Below are 15,454 nucleotides of genomic sequence, written 5' to 3'. Positions count from 1 at the left end.
ACATGGGCTTAAGAAACGGTGTATACTTCAGTATTACATGGCACAGTGAAACGGGCTAATAAGAACAATTAGGCCTCGACCAAGAAACGAACTCTACACCTCCTGTGTGCCAACCCAAAACACTATCTACTGCACTAACTGCACGGCATTACTGCCGTTTGCTAACAGAGGTGGTTAGTGTACACGTTATTATAGCGTTGCCATATCGCTAATCTTTAACGTCCGTTTATTGCCGAAGTAAGCGCAGGACGAAGTTTTGTAACAGACGTTTTTGTATTGCTGGTATGTGAGGAATAGCGCTGCGAGGTCCTAGTGCGTGAATTTTGCTTCGCCCTATATAAAGTATACCAGCGGCATACCTTCACTGCGTGGTAGCAAATTTTGGAAATTTGTGGTAAGGTCTTGTGGGATCAAACTGCTGAGGTCGTCGATCCCTAAGTTTACGCACTACTTAATCTAACTTTTTTTAAACTAACTTACGCTAAGGACAACACACACACACACATGCGCGGTAGCAATGGTAATGTTACTGATGACAGTGCCACTAGAATTACTAATCATGGTGTTCCGGAATTCTTTCACCAAAGAAGAAGAGGTAAATTTTTCAGAATCTGAATCAAGAACAACTGCCAACATGAGAAACTTAGACGTAGATATCCTCGGTGTAGCGGGGTAGCTTAAATCACTTAATAATGACAAGGCATTTGATCCAGATTACATATCAGCTGGGTTCCTTTCAGAGATGCTGATACAATTGCTCCATACTTAACAATCATATACAACATCTCGCTCCTCGAAAGCCACATACAGGGTGTTACAAAAAGGTACGGCCAAACTTTCAGGAAACATTCCTCACACACAAATAAAGAAAAGATGTTATGTGGACATGTGTCCGGAAACGCTTAATTTCCTTGTTAGAGTTCATTTTAATTTATTCCACCTACGCTCAATGGAGCACGTTATCATGATTTCATACAGAATACTCTACCTGTGCTGCTAGAACATGTGCCTTTACAAGTACGATACAACATGTGGTTCATGCACGATGGAGCTCCTGCACATTTCAGTCGAAGTGTTCGTACGCTTCTCAACAACAGATTCGGTGACCGATGGAATGGTAGAGGCGGACCAATTCCATGGCCTCCAAACTCTCCTGACCTCAACCCTCTTGACTTTCATTTATGGGGGCATTTGAAAGCTCTTGTCTACGCAGCCCCGGTACCAAATGTAGAGACTCTCCGTGCTCGTATTGTGGACGGCTGTGATACAACACGCCATTCTCCAGGGCTGCATCAGCGCATCAGGGATTCCATGCGACGGAGGGTGGATGCATGTATCCTCGCTAACGGACGACATTTTGAACATTTCCTGTAACAAATGTGTTTGAAGTCACGCTGGTACGTTGTGTTGCTGTGTGTTTCCATTCCATGATTAATTTGATTTGAAGAGAAGTAATAAAATGAGCTCTAACATGGAAAGTAAGCGTTTCCGGACACATGTCCACGTAACATATTTTCTTTCTTTGTGTGTGAGGAATGTTTTCTGAAAGTTTGGCCGTACCTTTTTTTAACACCCTGTATAACGAACGTCGATTTGCAATATGATTTTGTAGCATATAGACCTACTGTGTTCGAACATTATAAGTTACCTCTAGGAAAACGATTCATTGACAAATAGCCAACAAAGGTTCTGAAAATATTGTTCGTGTGAAACACAACTAGCTCTTTATTCTCACGAAATAATGAGTGCTTTCAACAGGGTATGCCAAATTTATTCCATATTTTTAGATTTCCAGAAGGCTTTTGATACCAGTTCTCACAAGCGACTTCTAATCAAATTGCGTGCCTACAGAGTATCGTCTCAGTTGCGGGGCTAGATTCATGATTTGCTGTCAGATAGGTCACAGTTCATAATAATTGATGGGATGCCATCGACTAAAACGGAAGTAATATATGGCATTGCCCAAAGAAGTGTTATGGGTCCTCTGCTGTTCCTGATCTATATAAACGATTTAGGAGACAATCTGATCAGCGCTCTTAGATTTTTTGCAGATGATGCTGTCATTTACCGTCTTGTAAAGTCATCAGATGGCCAAAACGAATTGTAAAATAATTTAGACAAGATATCTGTATGATGGGAAGAGTGGCAATTGACTCTAAATAACGAAAAGTGCGAGGTCATCCGCATGAGTACTAAAAGGAATCCTCTAAATTTCCGTTACCCGATAAATCGCACAAATCTAAAGGTTGTGAATTCAACTAAATACGTAGTTTAATAATTCCAATTCCAATCCCAAACAAAGCGGGTGTTGACAGGTGTGAAAATAAGTCACAGCTGCAAAATACTAACGCGAATTCCTTTCAGACGAATGGAAAAACTGGTAGAAGCCGACCTCGAGGAAGATCAGTTTGGATTCCGTAGAAATTTTGGAACACCGGAGGCAATTCTGACCCTAAGACTTATCTTAGGAGATAGATTAAGGAAAGGCAAACCTACGTTTCTAGCATTTGTAGACCTAGAGAAAGCTTTTGACAATGTTGACTGGAATACTCTCTTTTAAATTCTGCAGGTGGCAGGGGTAAAATACAGGGAGCGAAAGGCTATCTACAGTTTGTACAGAAACCAGATGGCAGTTATAAGAGTCGAGGGGTATGAAAGGGAAGCAGTGGTTGGGAAGGGAGTGATATAGGGTTTAGCCTTTCCCCGATGATATTCAATCTGTAGATTGAGCAAGCAGTAAAGGAAACGAAAGAAAAACTCGGAGTAGGAATTAAAATCCATGGAGAAGAAATAAAAACTTTGAGGTTCGCCGAAGACAATGTAATTCTGTCACAGACAGCAAAGGACCTGGAAGAGCAGTTGAACGGAATGAACAGTGTCTTGAAAGGAGTATAAAGGATGAACATCAACAAAAGCAAAACGAGGATAATGGAAAGTAGTCGAATTAAGTTGGGTGATGCTGAGGGAGTTAGATTAGGAAATGAGACACTTAAAGTAGTAGATGAGTTTTGCTATTTGGGGAGCAAAATAGCTGATGATGGTCGAAGTAAAGAGGATATAAAATGCAGACTGGCTATGGTAAGGAAAACGTTCCTGAAGAAGAGAAATTTATTAACATCGAGTATAGATTTAAGCGTCAGGAAGTCGTTTCTGAAAGTATTTGTATGGAGTGTAGACATGTATGGAAGTGAAACATGGACGATAAATAGTTTGGACAAGAAGAGAATAGACGTTTTCAAAATGTGGTGCTACAGAAGAATACCGAAGATTAGATGGGTAGATCACGTAACTAATGAGGAGGTATTGAATAGAATTGGGGAGAAGAGAAATTTGTGGCACAACTTGACTAGAAGAAGGGATCGGTTGGTAGGGCATATTCTGAGGCATCAAGGGATCACCAATTTAGTATTGGAGGGCAGCGTGGGGGGTAAAAATTGTAGATGGAGACCAAGAGATGAACACATTAAGCAGATTCAGAAGGATGTAGGTTGCATTAGGTACTGGGAGATGAAGAAGCTAGCACAGGATAGAGCAGCATGGAGAGCTGCATCAAACCAGTCTCTGGACTGAAGACCACAGCAACAACAACGAACAAGTAAGAGGTGATTATTATCAAAGATGAAATAGTTAACATATATAAATGCTATATTAAAGCTGGAGAAATGTACTTTATTCAATCCAAGACACTCTTCTCCATCGTACTGTAAATACACTCCTGGAAATGGAAAAAAGAACACATTGACACCGGTGTGTCAGACCCACCATACTTGCTCCGGACACTGCGAGAGGCCTGTACAAGCAATGATCACACGCACGGCACAGCGGACACACCAGGAACCGCGGTGTTGGCCGTCGAATGGCGCTAGCTGCGCAGCATTTGTGCACCGCCGCCGTCAGTGTCAGCCAGTTTGCCGTGGCATACGGAGCTCCATCGCAGTCTTTAACACTGGTAGCATGCCGCGACAGCGTGGACGGGAACCGTATGTGCAGTTGACGGACTTTGAGCGAGGGCGTATAGTGGGCATGCGGGAGGCCGGGTGGACGTACCGCCGAATTGCTCAGCACGTGGGGCGTGAGGTCTCCACAGTACATCGATGTTGTCGCCAGTGGTCGGCGGAAGGTGCACGTGCCCGTCGACCTGGGACCGGACGGCAGCGACGCACGGATGCACGCCAAGACCGTAGGATCCTACGCAGTGCCGTAGGGGACCGCACCGCCACTTCCCAGCAAATTAGGGACACTGTTGCTCCTGGGGTATCGGCGAGGACCATTCGCAACCGTCTCCATGAAGCTGGGCTACGGTCCCGCACACCGTTAGGCCGTCTTCCGCTCACGCCCCAACATCGTGCAGCCCGCCTCCAGTGGTGTCGCGACAGGCGTGAATGGAGGGACGAATGGAGACGTGTCGTCTTCAGCGATGAGAGTCGCTCCTGCCTTGGTGCCAATGATGGTCGTATGCGTGTTTGGCGCCGTGCAGGTGAGCGCCACAATCAGGACTGCATACGACCGAGGCACACAGGGCCAACACCCGGCATCATGGTGTGGGGAGCGATCTCCTACACTGGCCGTACACCACTGGTGATCGTCGAGGGGACACTGAATAGTGCACGGTACATCCAAACCGTCATCGAACCCATCGTTCTACCATTCCTAGACCGGCAAGGGAACTTGCTGTTCCAACAGGACAATGCACGTCCGCATGTATCCCGTGCCACCCAACGTGCTCTAGAAGGTGTAAGTCAACTACCCTGGCCAGCAAGATCTCCGGATCTGTCCCCCATTGAGCATGTTTGGGACTGGATGAAGCGTCGTCTCACGCGGTCTGCACGTCCAGCACGAACGCTGGTCCAACTGAGGCGCCAGGTGGAAATGGCATGGCAAGCCGTTCCACAGGACTACATCCAGCATCTCTACGATCGTCTCCATGGGAGAATAGCAGCCTGCATTGCTGCGAAAGGTGGATATCCACTGTAGTAGTGCCGACATTGTGCATGCTCTGTTGCCTGTGTCTATGTGCCTGTGGTTCTGTCAGTGTGATCATGTGATGTATCTGACCCCAGGAATGTGTCAATAAAGTTTCCCCTTCCTGGGACAATGAATTCACGGTGTTCTTATTTCAATTTCCAGGAGTGTATATATCCAAAGTTCGTTCATCATGGAGGACGATCCAGTTAAACAGTAGGCAAAAACACTAAGGCTCGATTCATATTGTAAATTATAACCAACTCGAGGATAACTATGCATCACGATGTTTTATACAAAAAGTAACGCACGCATGCAAGATATAGATGATAAAGCAGCTCCAGCTCCTGCGGATAATTTCGGTGCCGACGGAGTAAGGGTTTGTTAGTTGCTGATTTAGCTGTACTAGACAGCCCCTAGTATGATCCGTAGCCAGAAGCAAAGCGTCTGGAATGCTGAAACATATTACTACCTTCCACAAAAGTCTCACAAGCGAAAATCTGGGAAATTAGATATAATATGTAGCTTTACCAACAGTCAGTCTTTGGGTTCTCTGCCGAGATTTTTACAGTCTGTGGAACAATCATAGTTAATGAGCATTTGTCTGGGTTGTGTGTTACACTACGTGGAAATCGATTACACGGGTTCCGACATTGCTTGCGATTCGTCAATCAAATTACTGGAATCGGATCCTTTACGCTGCAGTTTTAATGGAATATTTTAAGACACTCCGCTAAAAAAAAGGGCTGCTGACACGTGTAGTGTAGATGCTTAGCCGTGCTAGACAGGCCAAATATGGACCGTAGCCGGAAGCAAATAAGCTGTGCATACGCCTCGCGACGTGACAGCAACGAGAAAATCCGGGGAACTTAACAGCCAACTGGCTCAGCGCCCCCTGCTTCGCTCGCGTAGATTGTAAAGCCGGCACAGAATTTTTCATTTGTTTTATTTAATCGAATTTTTAGGTTGTTTCCGACTTCCAACATCTTCTAAGCTTCTCGTGCTAATTAAGACCATCGAGGCATGGTCTTTTCCAAATTTCCAAAAGAAGTGAAACACTTAATTTTTATTTCTAACCGAAAAACAAAATACCAATTTGAAAATTCAGCGCCCAAGGGATGAATATTTCTAAGGGAATATCACCACCAGAACGCCAAAGGCCTTGGACTCCAGGTACCAGAATCGCTTTTTAGTCAGAAATATATTCAGAAAAGACCATGCCTCGATTGACTTAATCAGTACCGATTTTCAAAGATTTAGCTTTAAAAATGCTTTCACAATGAAATACTTTCGTAAATATTTCACCCCTTAGGAGTCGAATTTCCAATAACAGTGAATTGTGAACTTTTTTTATTTATAACAGAGAAGCCAAATTCAAATTTTTGTAGAATTAACTTCTAAAATGGTTGCATAATGACATATTTCCATAAAAACTTTCATCTCCTATTTAACCTCCATAAGAGTTGATATTCAAAAAGTGAAACACGTATGTAACGCAGCAGCGATGGCGAGGCATTGTAGCATCTGTGACCAGAGAGTATGCGCTTGACCGCGCGAGTGTTGCGAGCGGTTCTCAGTCAGTAGTAGTCTTTGCGAGTTAGTTGTCGCTATGCAGAGTAGCAATCAGTCGGTCGTTGCGAGTCTATCAGTTCAGTCGTTGCGAGTCTGTAGCTCTGTCTAGTTGAGAGCAGTACTCAGTCTGTAGTCGTCATGCAGAGCGGTCGGTCAGTAGTAGCAGCCCAGTGCGGTTGTGTGATGTAGGCGGTCGGCAACAATGGTCAAGATGAGGAATAAGGTATACTGTTAATTAATATAATCATTAGATAATGTAAAAATTTTATTTATTGTAATTATTCTCCAACAAGTCCCCCAATAATAATTTTTTATTTCAAAAGCATTTTCTCAAAAGTTTAATTTTTTTTGAACTAAAGATCTCGTTGCACTTCCCATTTCATTCCACTTCTTTTTGAAGAAAAATTTCACTAGAATTACAAAAAAAAGGAGAATATTATTATTTGCAATGTAGTTCCTCCAAGTGGTGCGCAACAACAAGAGCAGATATGTGACATCCATTTATTCTGAGGTAAGACTTTAATTCTGATTGTTTTTACACAGGGCCAAAAACCGATATTTCGGTTTAATTGAATTTTCTTGTCACTGAATGGACTTTAATTTTTTGAAGGATTTATAATTGAGTCAGATTGCGAATTTCACATTTGTTGCCATTGTCAGTACATTTGATTGTAGGCAGGTTACGCATAGAGCCATGTCCATCAGCATTTCTAATTAGTATCGTTATTTTCCTTTCAAATTTTTGTGGGGAGGTTACACTTGGCTCCCATTTCTATTAAGTATTGCTACATATTATCTTTTAAAAAATTGCGGTGGGGAGGTTACACTTGGCGACACCCAGTCCAGGATCGTATTTCGTTGAGAGTCTTTTGAGCGACAGTCAGATATCTGCTCTTGTTTGCTTAGATATAATTAGGATTTAGTGCAACGCTTTTAATAATATTGTGGCTTTCTCTCTACAGGTCAACGGCAATTTGTTGCTTTGTTGTATTTGTGTGTTGCTTTTGCATTGTGTTGATTTGTTTTGTGAAAAATTTTGACTATTGTAAAAATGCCGCGAAAGACTGTGAATAGTGTATCGCGAAGTATTGTGAATGAAATTACCGACTTAAACAACGTGACCGATAGTAATTGTGATACGCAACGTAATGATGTCAATCCTGCGTTCACTAACAATCAGTGCATTCCAACCACTAATGATGACTTTCACCTTAATGACGAACAAACGAACTCAATTGTCTCATCTGTTAACTTGACGACAATTGATGACGCGGAGCGCTCTATTGTAATGAGCGCTGCAGAGCTTAACACACCCGATTTGGAAAACCCAAGTAACGAACAGACAAATTTGTCTAATGAAAATGAAGAGGATACACAAGGTACGACAGATTTATTTAATTCCGAAACAATGACTGATAGTATACATTTGACTGGCAAACCTTTTTCTACAATACAGAATAACCAAATGGTTACAGTAAACGAGACAGTTCTAGATCCACCACTAAACGGCACAGAGAATATAAACGCTAGTTTTGACTTGGTACAAATTATGAGAAGTTTACTACAACAGCATAGTGAGAAAATAGACAACAATTTCAAACAACAGAACGAAAAATTAGACAAACAAAGGGAAGATAACAAACAAGATAACGAAAATCTCAAACAACAACTCAATGAACAGGTCAAACAACTTAGGGAAGATAACAAACACTTAAATGAAAAACTTGACAATAATGACGAAAATTTCAAACAACTTAGTGAACAAATTACAGCCGTTGCCGCGCAGTGCCATGACACCAAGGAACAGTTGCGCGTGGAAATTGAGGCTTGTTCACGAAAAAATAGCGAAGAAATAAAGTCTGTTGCACAAGAATTAAGGGAAATGCAAACAGCCGCAACAGATACACTCAGAGACGAAATTAGCGGAGTCGCTAAACAATGCTCTGAAAAAGCTGCACAATTACGGGACGAGTTTAGAGCAATGACGATAGAACTTTCGCGCACTATGGACGCAAAGATAGACGCGAGATTCGAACAGCAGAACACTCAGATTAACGAGCGCTTTAATCAGCACATACAGAACAGTGATACGCGTTTCCGCAGATTTATTCAGGATCAAAACAAAGTAAAACGACAAGTCATGGAAACAATCACTGCACAGAGACAAGAGGACAAACGTAAAATATTCGCGAAAGCGAAGACGTATGTAGACAATAATATTACTACAGTGTCCGACAAAATTAATACCATAGAACAATTGAACGCGGAATTACGGGATGAAATTTCTGATCTTAAAGCAAAAACGGATACACACACAGTAAATATTCAAACAGTGACAGATAGATTCGAACAACTAGATCTAACACAGGATTGCGATGTCATCAAAGCTGATGTTAAAAAACTGAGCGAAACTACGCGCAAGTTGCAAAAACAGATTAATGCGTCTGATTCTAAAACCGATGATCAGGTTAAAATACTGACTGAAAAATGTGATGAATTGGCCAGTCGTGTTGATGTTATCGAAAATACTAATGACAATAAATCAGACGATACTGCACCGGTTTCTTTTATCCAAACACCTGAATTTCAAAATTTACAGCTGACAATTAATGAAATCGATTCATCTAACAACACGTTACGTCGGAAGTTATCAAATTTACAACAAGAAGTAACAGAAATGAAAAACACTTCTGTTAATAATACACAACAGACGCCACTTTATGAACATGTGTCAGAGTCACGCAGCGTGTATAATGTGAGCAATTTACAGCAACTACGCGACTTAAAATCCGAAAAGCCACGCGAATTAAAATCTGAAAAGCTACGCAACTTGAAAACCGAAATGACAGAGACGAACAGATTCACACACAAACCTGAACGTGTTATCAAACTGAGTGACGAGAACGTAGATTTCGAGCAATTTGCATTTGTAAGAAAATGTAAAGAATTTAATAATGACAGAACACAGATACACGATTTGCACTGTATACGACAATTTATCTTTGTACATTCACCGCTATTATCGGTAATGGAGAAACTAGCTTTGAACCAGATGCGACAATTTATTTTTGTATTTACAACAGCATTGCCTGTAATGAAGAAATTTGAATTAGCACGAATACAACAATTTGCCTTTGAAATTTTACCGCTATTGCCTGTAACACAAAAGCTAAAATTTATTTGCAGTGCGTAAATGACCTCAGGGGATTCATTACGCTTTAATGAATATGTGCCGTAGCGAGCATAGGGCCCCGAGCTGTAGTAGTGCTGTTTCATCTTTAGTTTTCTGCACTGCTGCCTTCTCTTCTACTATCCTTTATATCTATCCAAACTGCTCTTTAACTATTGCTCTACCTAGTATTAAGAAACGTATGTAATGAAAACCGGATACGACAAATCTTTTACCGAATGTGACAATTTTCAGTAGGCACTCCAGAACCAACGTAATTTTAATTACAGATAAAATCGTAATCATCAGTATGTGTAAAAGTAAAATTAACAGCAAACGCATTTTTTGGTAACAATAGACGTTTTCCACCACAATAGCATGAAAGTCAACCGCTTAGCATACCTAACCAACAATGCAGTCTACAAGGTCAACCAAACTTTAATGTTTCGCCGCGTGCACGTATAGTCCCAGATCCAACAAATAGTAACGCATGGCAGCAAAGAAATAACTACGTACAGACAACACTCTATTTCAATTCCTATCGCAATACACCGTATAGGAATGATTATTAGGACAGACGTAAAAAGAATGATGAGCACAATTTTCAGCGTACATTTTAATAACAGTCGATCTTATGAGCAGCAACAACATCAGCAACAACAAATAATCATGAATGAAACAGACAATAGGTGTCATCCATAGCGTAACACGTCAGTAAGAAATAACAGAACAGTTCATATAGTGGATATGCCACAACATTCTCCCGTAAATAATAACACGTACGATAGATTTTAACCAGATACAGCACAGATTGCATATTACAGTAACGCAAACATTACTTTTGACACGCAGAATTTTGCTCACGAGAATGTTATTTGAAAAATGCTTTGTTGAATGCACCACTTTTATCGCACCCAGATCTTACTAGAAATTTTTCCATTGCTACCGACAGTTCCAACACCGCTTTAGGCGTACACATTTTCCAGGAAATAGAAGAAGATGGTTCAACAGTTATTAAAAACATCGCATTTGCAAGTCGCATTCTGTCACCTGCTGAGCGAAATTATTCTGTTACAGAACTTGAAACATTATGTGTTGTATGGGCTTTCACGAGATTTAGGCACTTTCTTTATGGCAGACATACCACCGTCTACACAGACCACAGAGCGATACAATTTTTACTTTCGGCCAAATTCACGCACGACAGATTAAGCAGATGGAAACTATATTTACAGGAATTTAATTTTACAATAGTTCACATTCCCGGCACACAAAATGTTATAGCAGACGCACTATCGCGTTCTCTCGGCAACAATCAGCAAGACGTAGCAACCAACTTCTGTAAAACAAATTTCAGTGTCATGTACATTCAGCAAGTTGCATTTGAAAATTTTATTTCATCGTCAATACAGGACATAGCACGAGAACAAAATAAAGACAACGTGTGGAGAGAAATTAAACACCTTTGGCAAGATAGGAAAAATGTTACGATTAGGAACCACTACACTGTACGCAATGACGTTCTGTTTCGCCGCTCTCATCCTGACAGCAACAATTGGTTATTATGCATTCCTGATGAACTGGTTAACAAATTAATCTGGTACACTCATTTAAGCTACGCACATTACGGAGCACGAAAATGTTTTCTTATACTGAGACAGAACTGTTATTTTACCAACATGGAAAAACGTATACGACGAGTTTTAGCGTCTTGTAAAATTTGCCAGAAAGCTAAATCAGACACCACTTCACATATTCCTCCTTTATATCCCATTATACCTGTGAAATTAAGACACATGGCCGCAGTAGATATTTTTGGTCCGATTCCGAGAACTAACAGAGGTTTTTGCTACATTTTTGTCGCTGTTGAGCTCACTTCAAAATTTGTTACTTTCACTCCGTTACGCAAAGCTACTGCTAAAACTGTTTCGAAAGCATTTGTAAAACATTTTCTATTTCATGTAGGGCATGTAATGAAAGTAATTTCTGATAATGGATCTCAATTTCGTAGTAGTGTATGGACACGCATGTTACGAGCCAGAAACATTTCTCCGATTTATATATCCAAGTACCACGCTTCTTCGAACCCTTGTGAAAGATTAATGAAGGAAATTGGTAAGCTGTGCCGAATATACTGCCACAAAAGACATATTGATTGGGATACACACATACTCTCATTCCAAGATGTAATTAATTCCATTCCAAATGAATCCACTATGCTATCTCCGACTGTTATACTGAAAAACGTTGAACCACCGAACAAAATTAAAGAATTAATAGAATTCCCCAAAAATCGTCGCCTACGACACCACGAAATAATTGACATTGCGCTGAACAACATCAAACGTGCCGCAGAGCGCCGGAGAAGACAGCAAAAACAGGTTTGTACACGCCGCGACTTTCACGTTGGACAGAAGATATTAGTACGTACACACTATTTATCCAGCAAATTAAAAGGTAAGTGCAGTAAATTTGAACTTCTATACGCAGGTCCGTATCGGATTCGCAGCATCCCTCACCCCAATGTTGTACACGTCGAAACTTTGAGAACCAGAAAATCGAAAGGCAATCACCATATCTCAAACATTAAACCGTTTATTGAGTGAAACCACTGTATGATTCAACACACTATGATGCCATTTACTAATGCAATTAATTCACCTGACTAATTATTGATGATTATCGTATTTTTTTTTCTTGGCAAGTGCCCGGCAAGGTAAGGTTAGCAGGTCGCTTTTCTTGTCGTCACACATCAGACCGTGCATATTTTTCCAGATGAATTTACACATTTACGACTATTTCTGCAATTATATTTATGTGACTACTTATTGATGATTATCGTATTTTTTTTCTTGGCAAGTGCCCGGCAAGGTAAGGTTAGCAGGTCGCTTTTCTTGTCGTCACACATCAGACCGTGCATATTTTTCCAGATGAATTTACACATTTACGACTATTTCTGCAATTATATTTATGTGACTACTTATTGATGATTATCGTATTTTTTTTCTTGGCAAGTGCCCGGCAAGGTAAGGTTAGCAGGTCGCTTTTCTTGTCGTTACACATCAGACCGTGCACATTTTCCATTTTTTTTGTGTATATGACTGTACTCCAGTTTTGTTTGTATGCACTATGAAATAGTTAAGATATAACACACACCAGTCGACTTTGACATTATTTTTTTTTGCCTTATGACATCTCAACATCGTGACTGTTTCACATTTTTTTTGCTACTGCATTGTATTATTCTGTGTACATTTTTTCGCATCCGAACACTGTCAATGTCTTGGACATATTACGTTTTCTGTCATGTTATGCTGTATGGTTAATTGTGTCACCATAAACCAGTCATTATTTAGTGGGTATAGGATTTAAATGCAAGACATTAATCTTTGTTCATCAATTTCAGAAAGGAATGATGATTCTAAGAAATAAATTTAACATAAATGGGAATTTCACCTACGGAATAAACGAAAGGAGATGCAATAACTTTATGAGGAAGAGTAAAGGGATCAGGATTAACAAGCATTAACAAGACTATACTATACTCATCACAGAATAGCAGTCTTAACTAATTTTTTCTTTCAGAATACAAGGTGATTGATGCAGGCTGTCAGAGAGAACTACACATCTTAGTTTTAGTGATGAAATATGCTAGAGATAAGGAATAGTTGTGTAATGAGTAATGAAGTGATTTTTTGCAGATGATAGTGAATACTGATGAATAATGATGAAGGAAATGGTATTATGAATAATGAAGTTTTTCTCTACAGGTGATGATAATGGTGAAGTTATGATGATATGGATAATGAAGTTTTTTTTTTCTTTACAGATGAGGATAATGTTGAAGTAATGTATTTATGCTACGTAGTTATTTAAGTATTTGTTGCAGTTTGCTTTGACAGCAGGTGTTACATTGCATAGTAGGATGACGGAAAGTTTTGGAAAGGACAGCTATGGAACACATTTTATACACATTTCACTACTTGTTAATTCGAAGTTCACTACTTTTCAGCATAGTGTGCGTTTCTTCTTTCAGGTCAATAATCCGTTTTTGTATTTTTTCCAGGAGAAGTTTTTCATGACACTTACTAAACCTGTTACTTATTATACCTGTTCTAGTACTTGCATTTTTATTTTTTTTTTTACCCATTTGTGTTTATCATTTATAAATGTGATCACATGTACTGCCTTGTTACATAATCTTGCTACAGCTGACTCATGACGAATGACGTTACCTATCCTCATTTGCAGCAATAGGTCAAAAGCAAAAAGTATTATGCCTCAGCAATTAATTATCGATCCCAACGCAATGCATTGCTACCAAAAAAATGTATTAACAGTCCCACATAATGTCACTAGTTTATGATAATTCTGAATAATACTGATCAACTCTGAATAGCATGTCACTCGAGTAATGACCTCTTAATGAGACTATATTCAAAATAATGCTTTGTCACTAGCTAATAACTGCCACTGTTTATTGTAATGCCTGTGATTACTAATGATTTGACTGTAATTAACTGATTTTTAATAATGACTTTGTAATGATCTGAATAATACTGAATGATGATTTTATTCAATACTTGCTGGCCACTGAGTGCCAATAATTAATGTCACTCCACGAATTGTTATTAATTATGCCATTGATTAGCTCTGGTTTCCAATGTTGATACTTTGTTGTTGGAAATGAATGTGACTGTTTCATAATGCTTTGTAATTAGGAAAAGACTAATGATTCTTAATAGATTGGAATGACACATAATTAATTAACTATGGTACTGTTTAATAATGCTTTGTAATTAATTAAGGCTAATAATTCTTAGTATATTGAAATGACAAATGATTAATTAATTAACTGTAATTAGACAAATGATTAATTAACGACAAATGATTAATTAACTGTAATTAGACAAATGATTAATTAACGACAAATGATTAATTAACTGTAATTATACAAATGATTAATTAACTGTAATTAGACAAATGATTAATTAAAGACAAATGATTAATTAACTGTAATTAGGAGAAGGTTAATGATTCTTAATTATACTCTGTAACTGAAAAGAATGCGATTATTTCATAATATTTTGTAACCAGGAAAAGAAGGCTACTGATTCTATGTAAAACAATTAATGAACATTTTTCTGTAATACTACATACTTGGTACAGAAATGTTCAATAACTGGGCTATGAATGCCACGAACTATCAATGAAGACTGTAATTGTCAATATTATGTGACTTGATGTCCTTCACCTCGTAAGCTGACTACCCTGAATTACTGCAATGTCCATTTGTCCTGTTTATCCCAGTGATCATGGAGCACTATATTTGGTTTTGCACTAATTCTACGTTGGTGTGCCTTGTAAGAGTGTGGTGTTGACACGACATGCTGTCCACCACCATGAGCGATGAAGACATTATTATGGTCCCACTGTTTGGTGTACCTAATGTACTGCCAAAATGAAAACATGGAACATTACTACGACAGTTCAGTGTCTTGGCTACACTGATAAATTCTGATGGGAAAAGAACTTCAAGTTGTGTCACTTGGTGTTGTACTACTGTGGAAAGATATGGACTTTCAGAGCAGCTGTGTGCAATCTAAAGTGCTACAACCATGATGCAATCCTTCCCTTTCCTATCCTGATTCTTGTCACATAAAGAAAAAATTTTTTTTGGTAACATCATTTATGTTCATAGGTTATACATTTTTCGATTCGCTAAACTCCAGTGTGAGTACACTTATGTCA

Source organism: Schistocerca serialis, chromosome 2 (genome assembly GCF_023864345.2).
Source record: "Schistocerca serialis cubense isolate TAMUIC-IGC-003099 chromosome 2, iqSchSeri2.2, whole genome shotgun sequence".
In the NCBI taxonomy this organism is placed as follows: domain Eukaryota; kingdom Metazoa; phylum Arthropoda; class Insecta; order Orthoptera; family Acrididae; genus Schistocerca; species Schistocerca serialis.
This window is presented reverse-complemented; position numbering follows the sequence as displayed.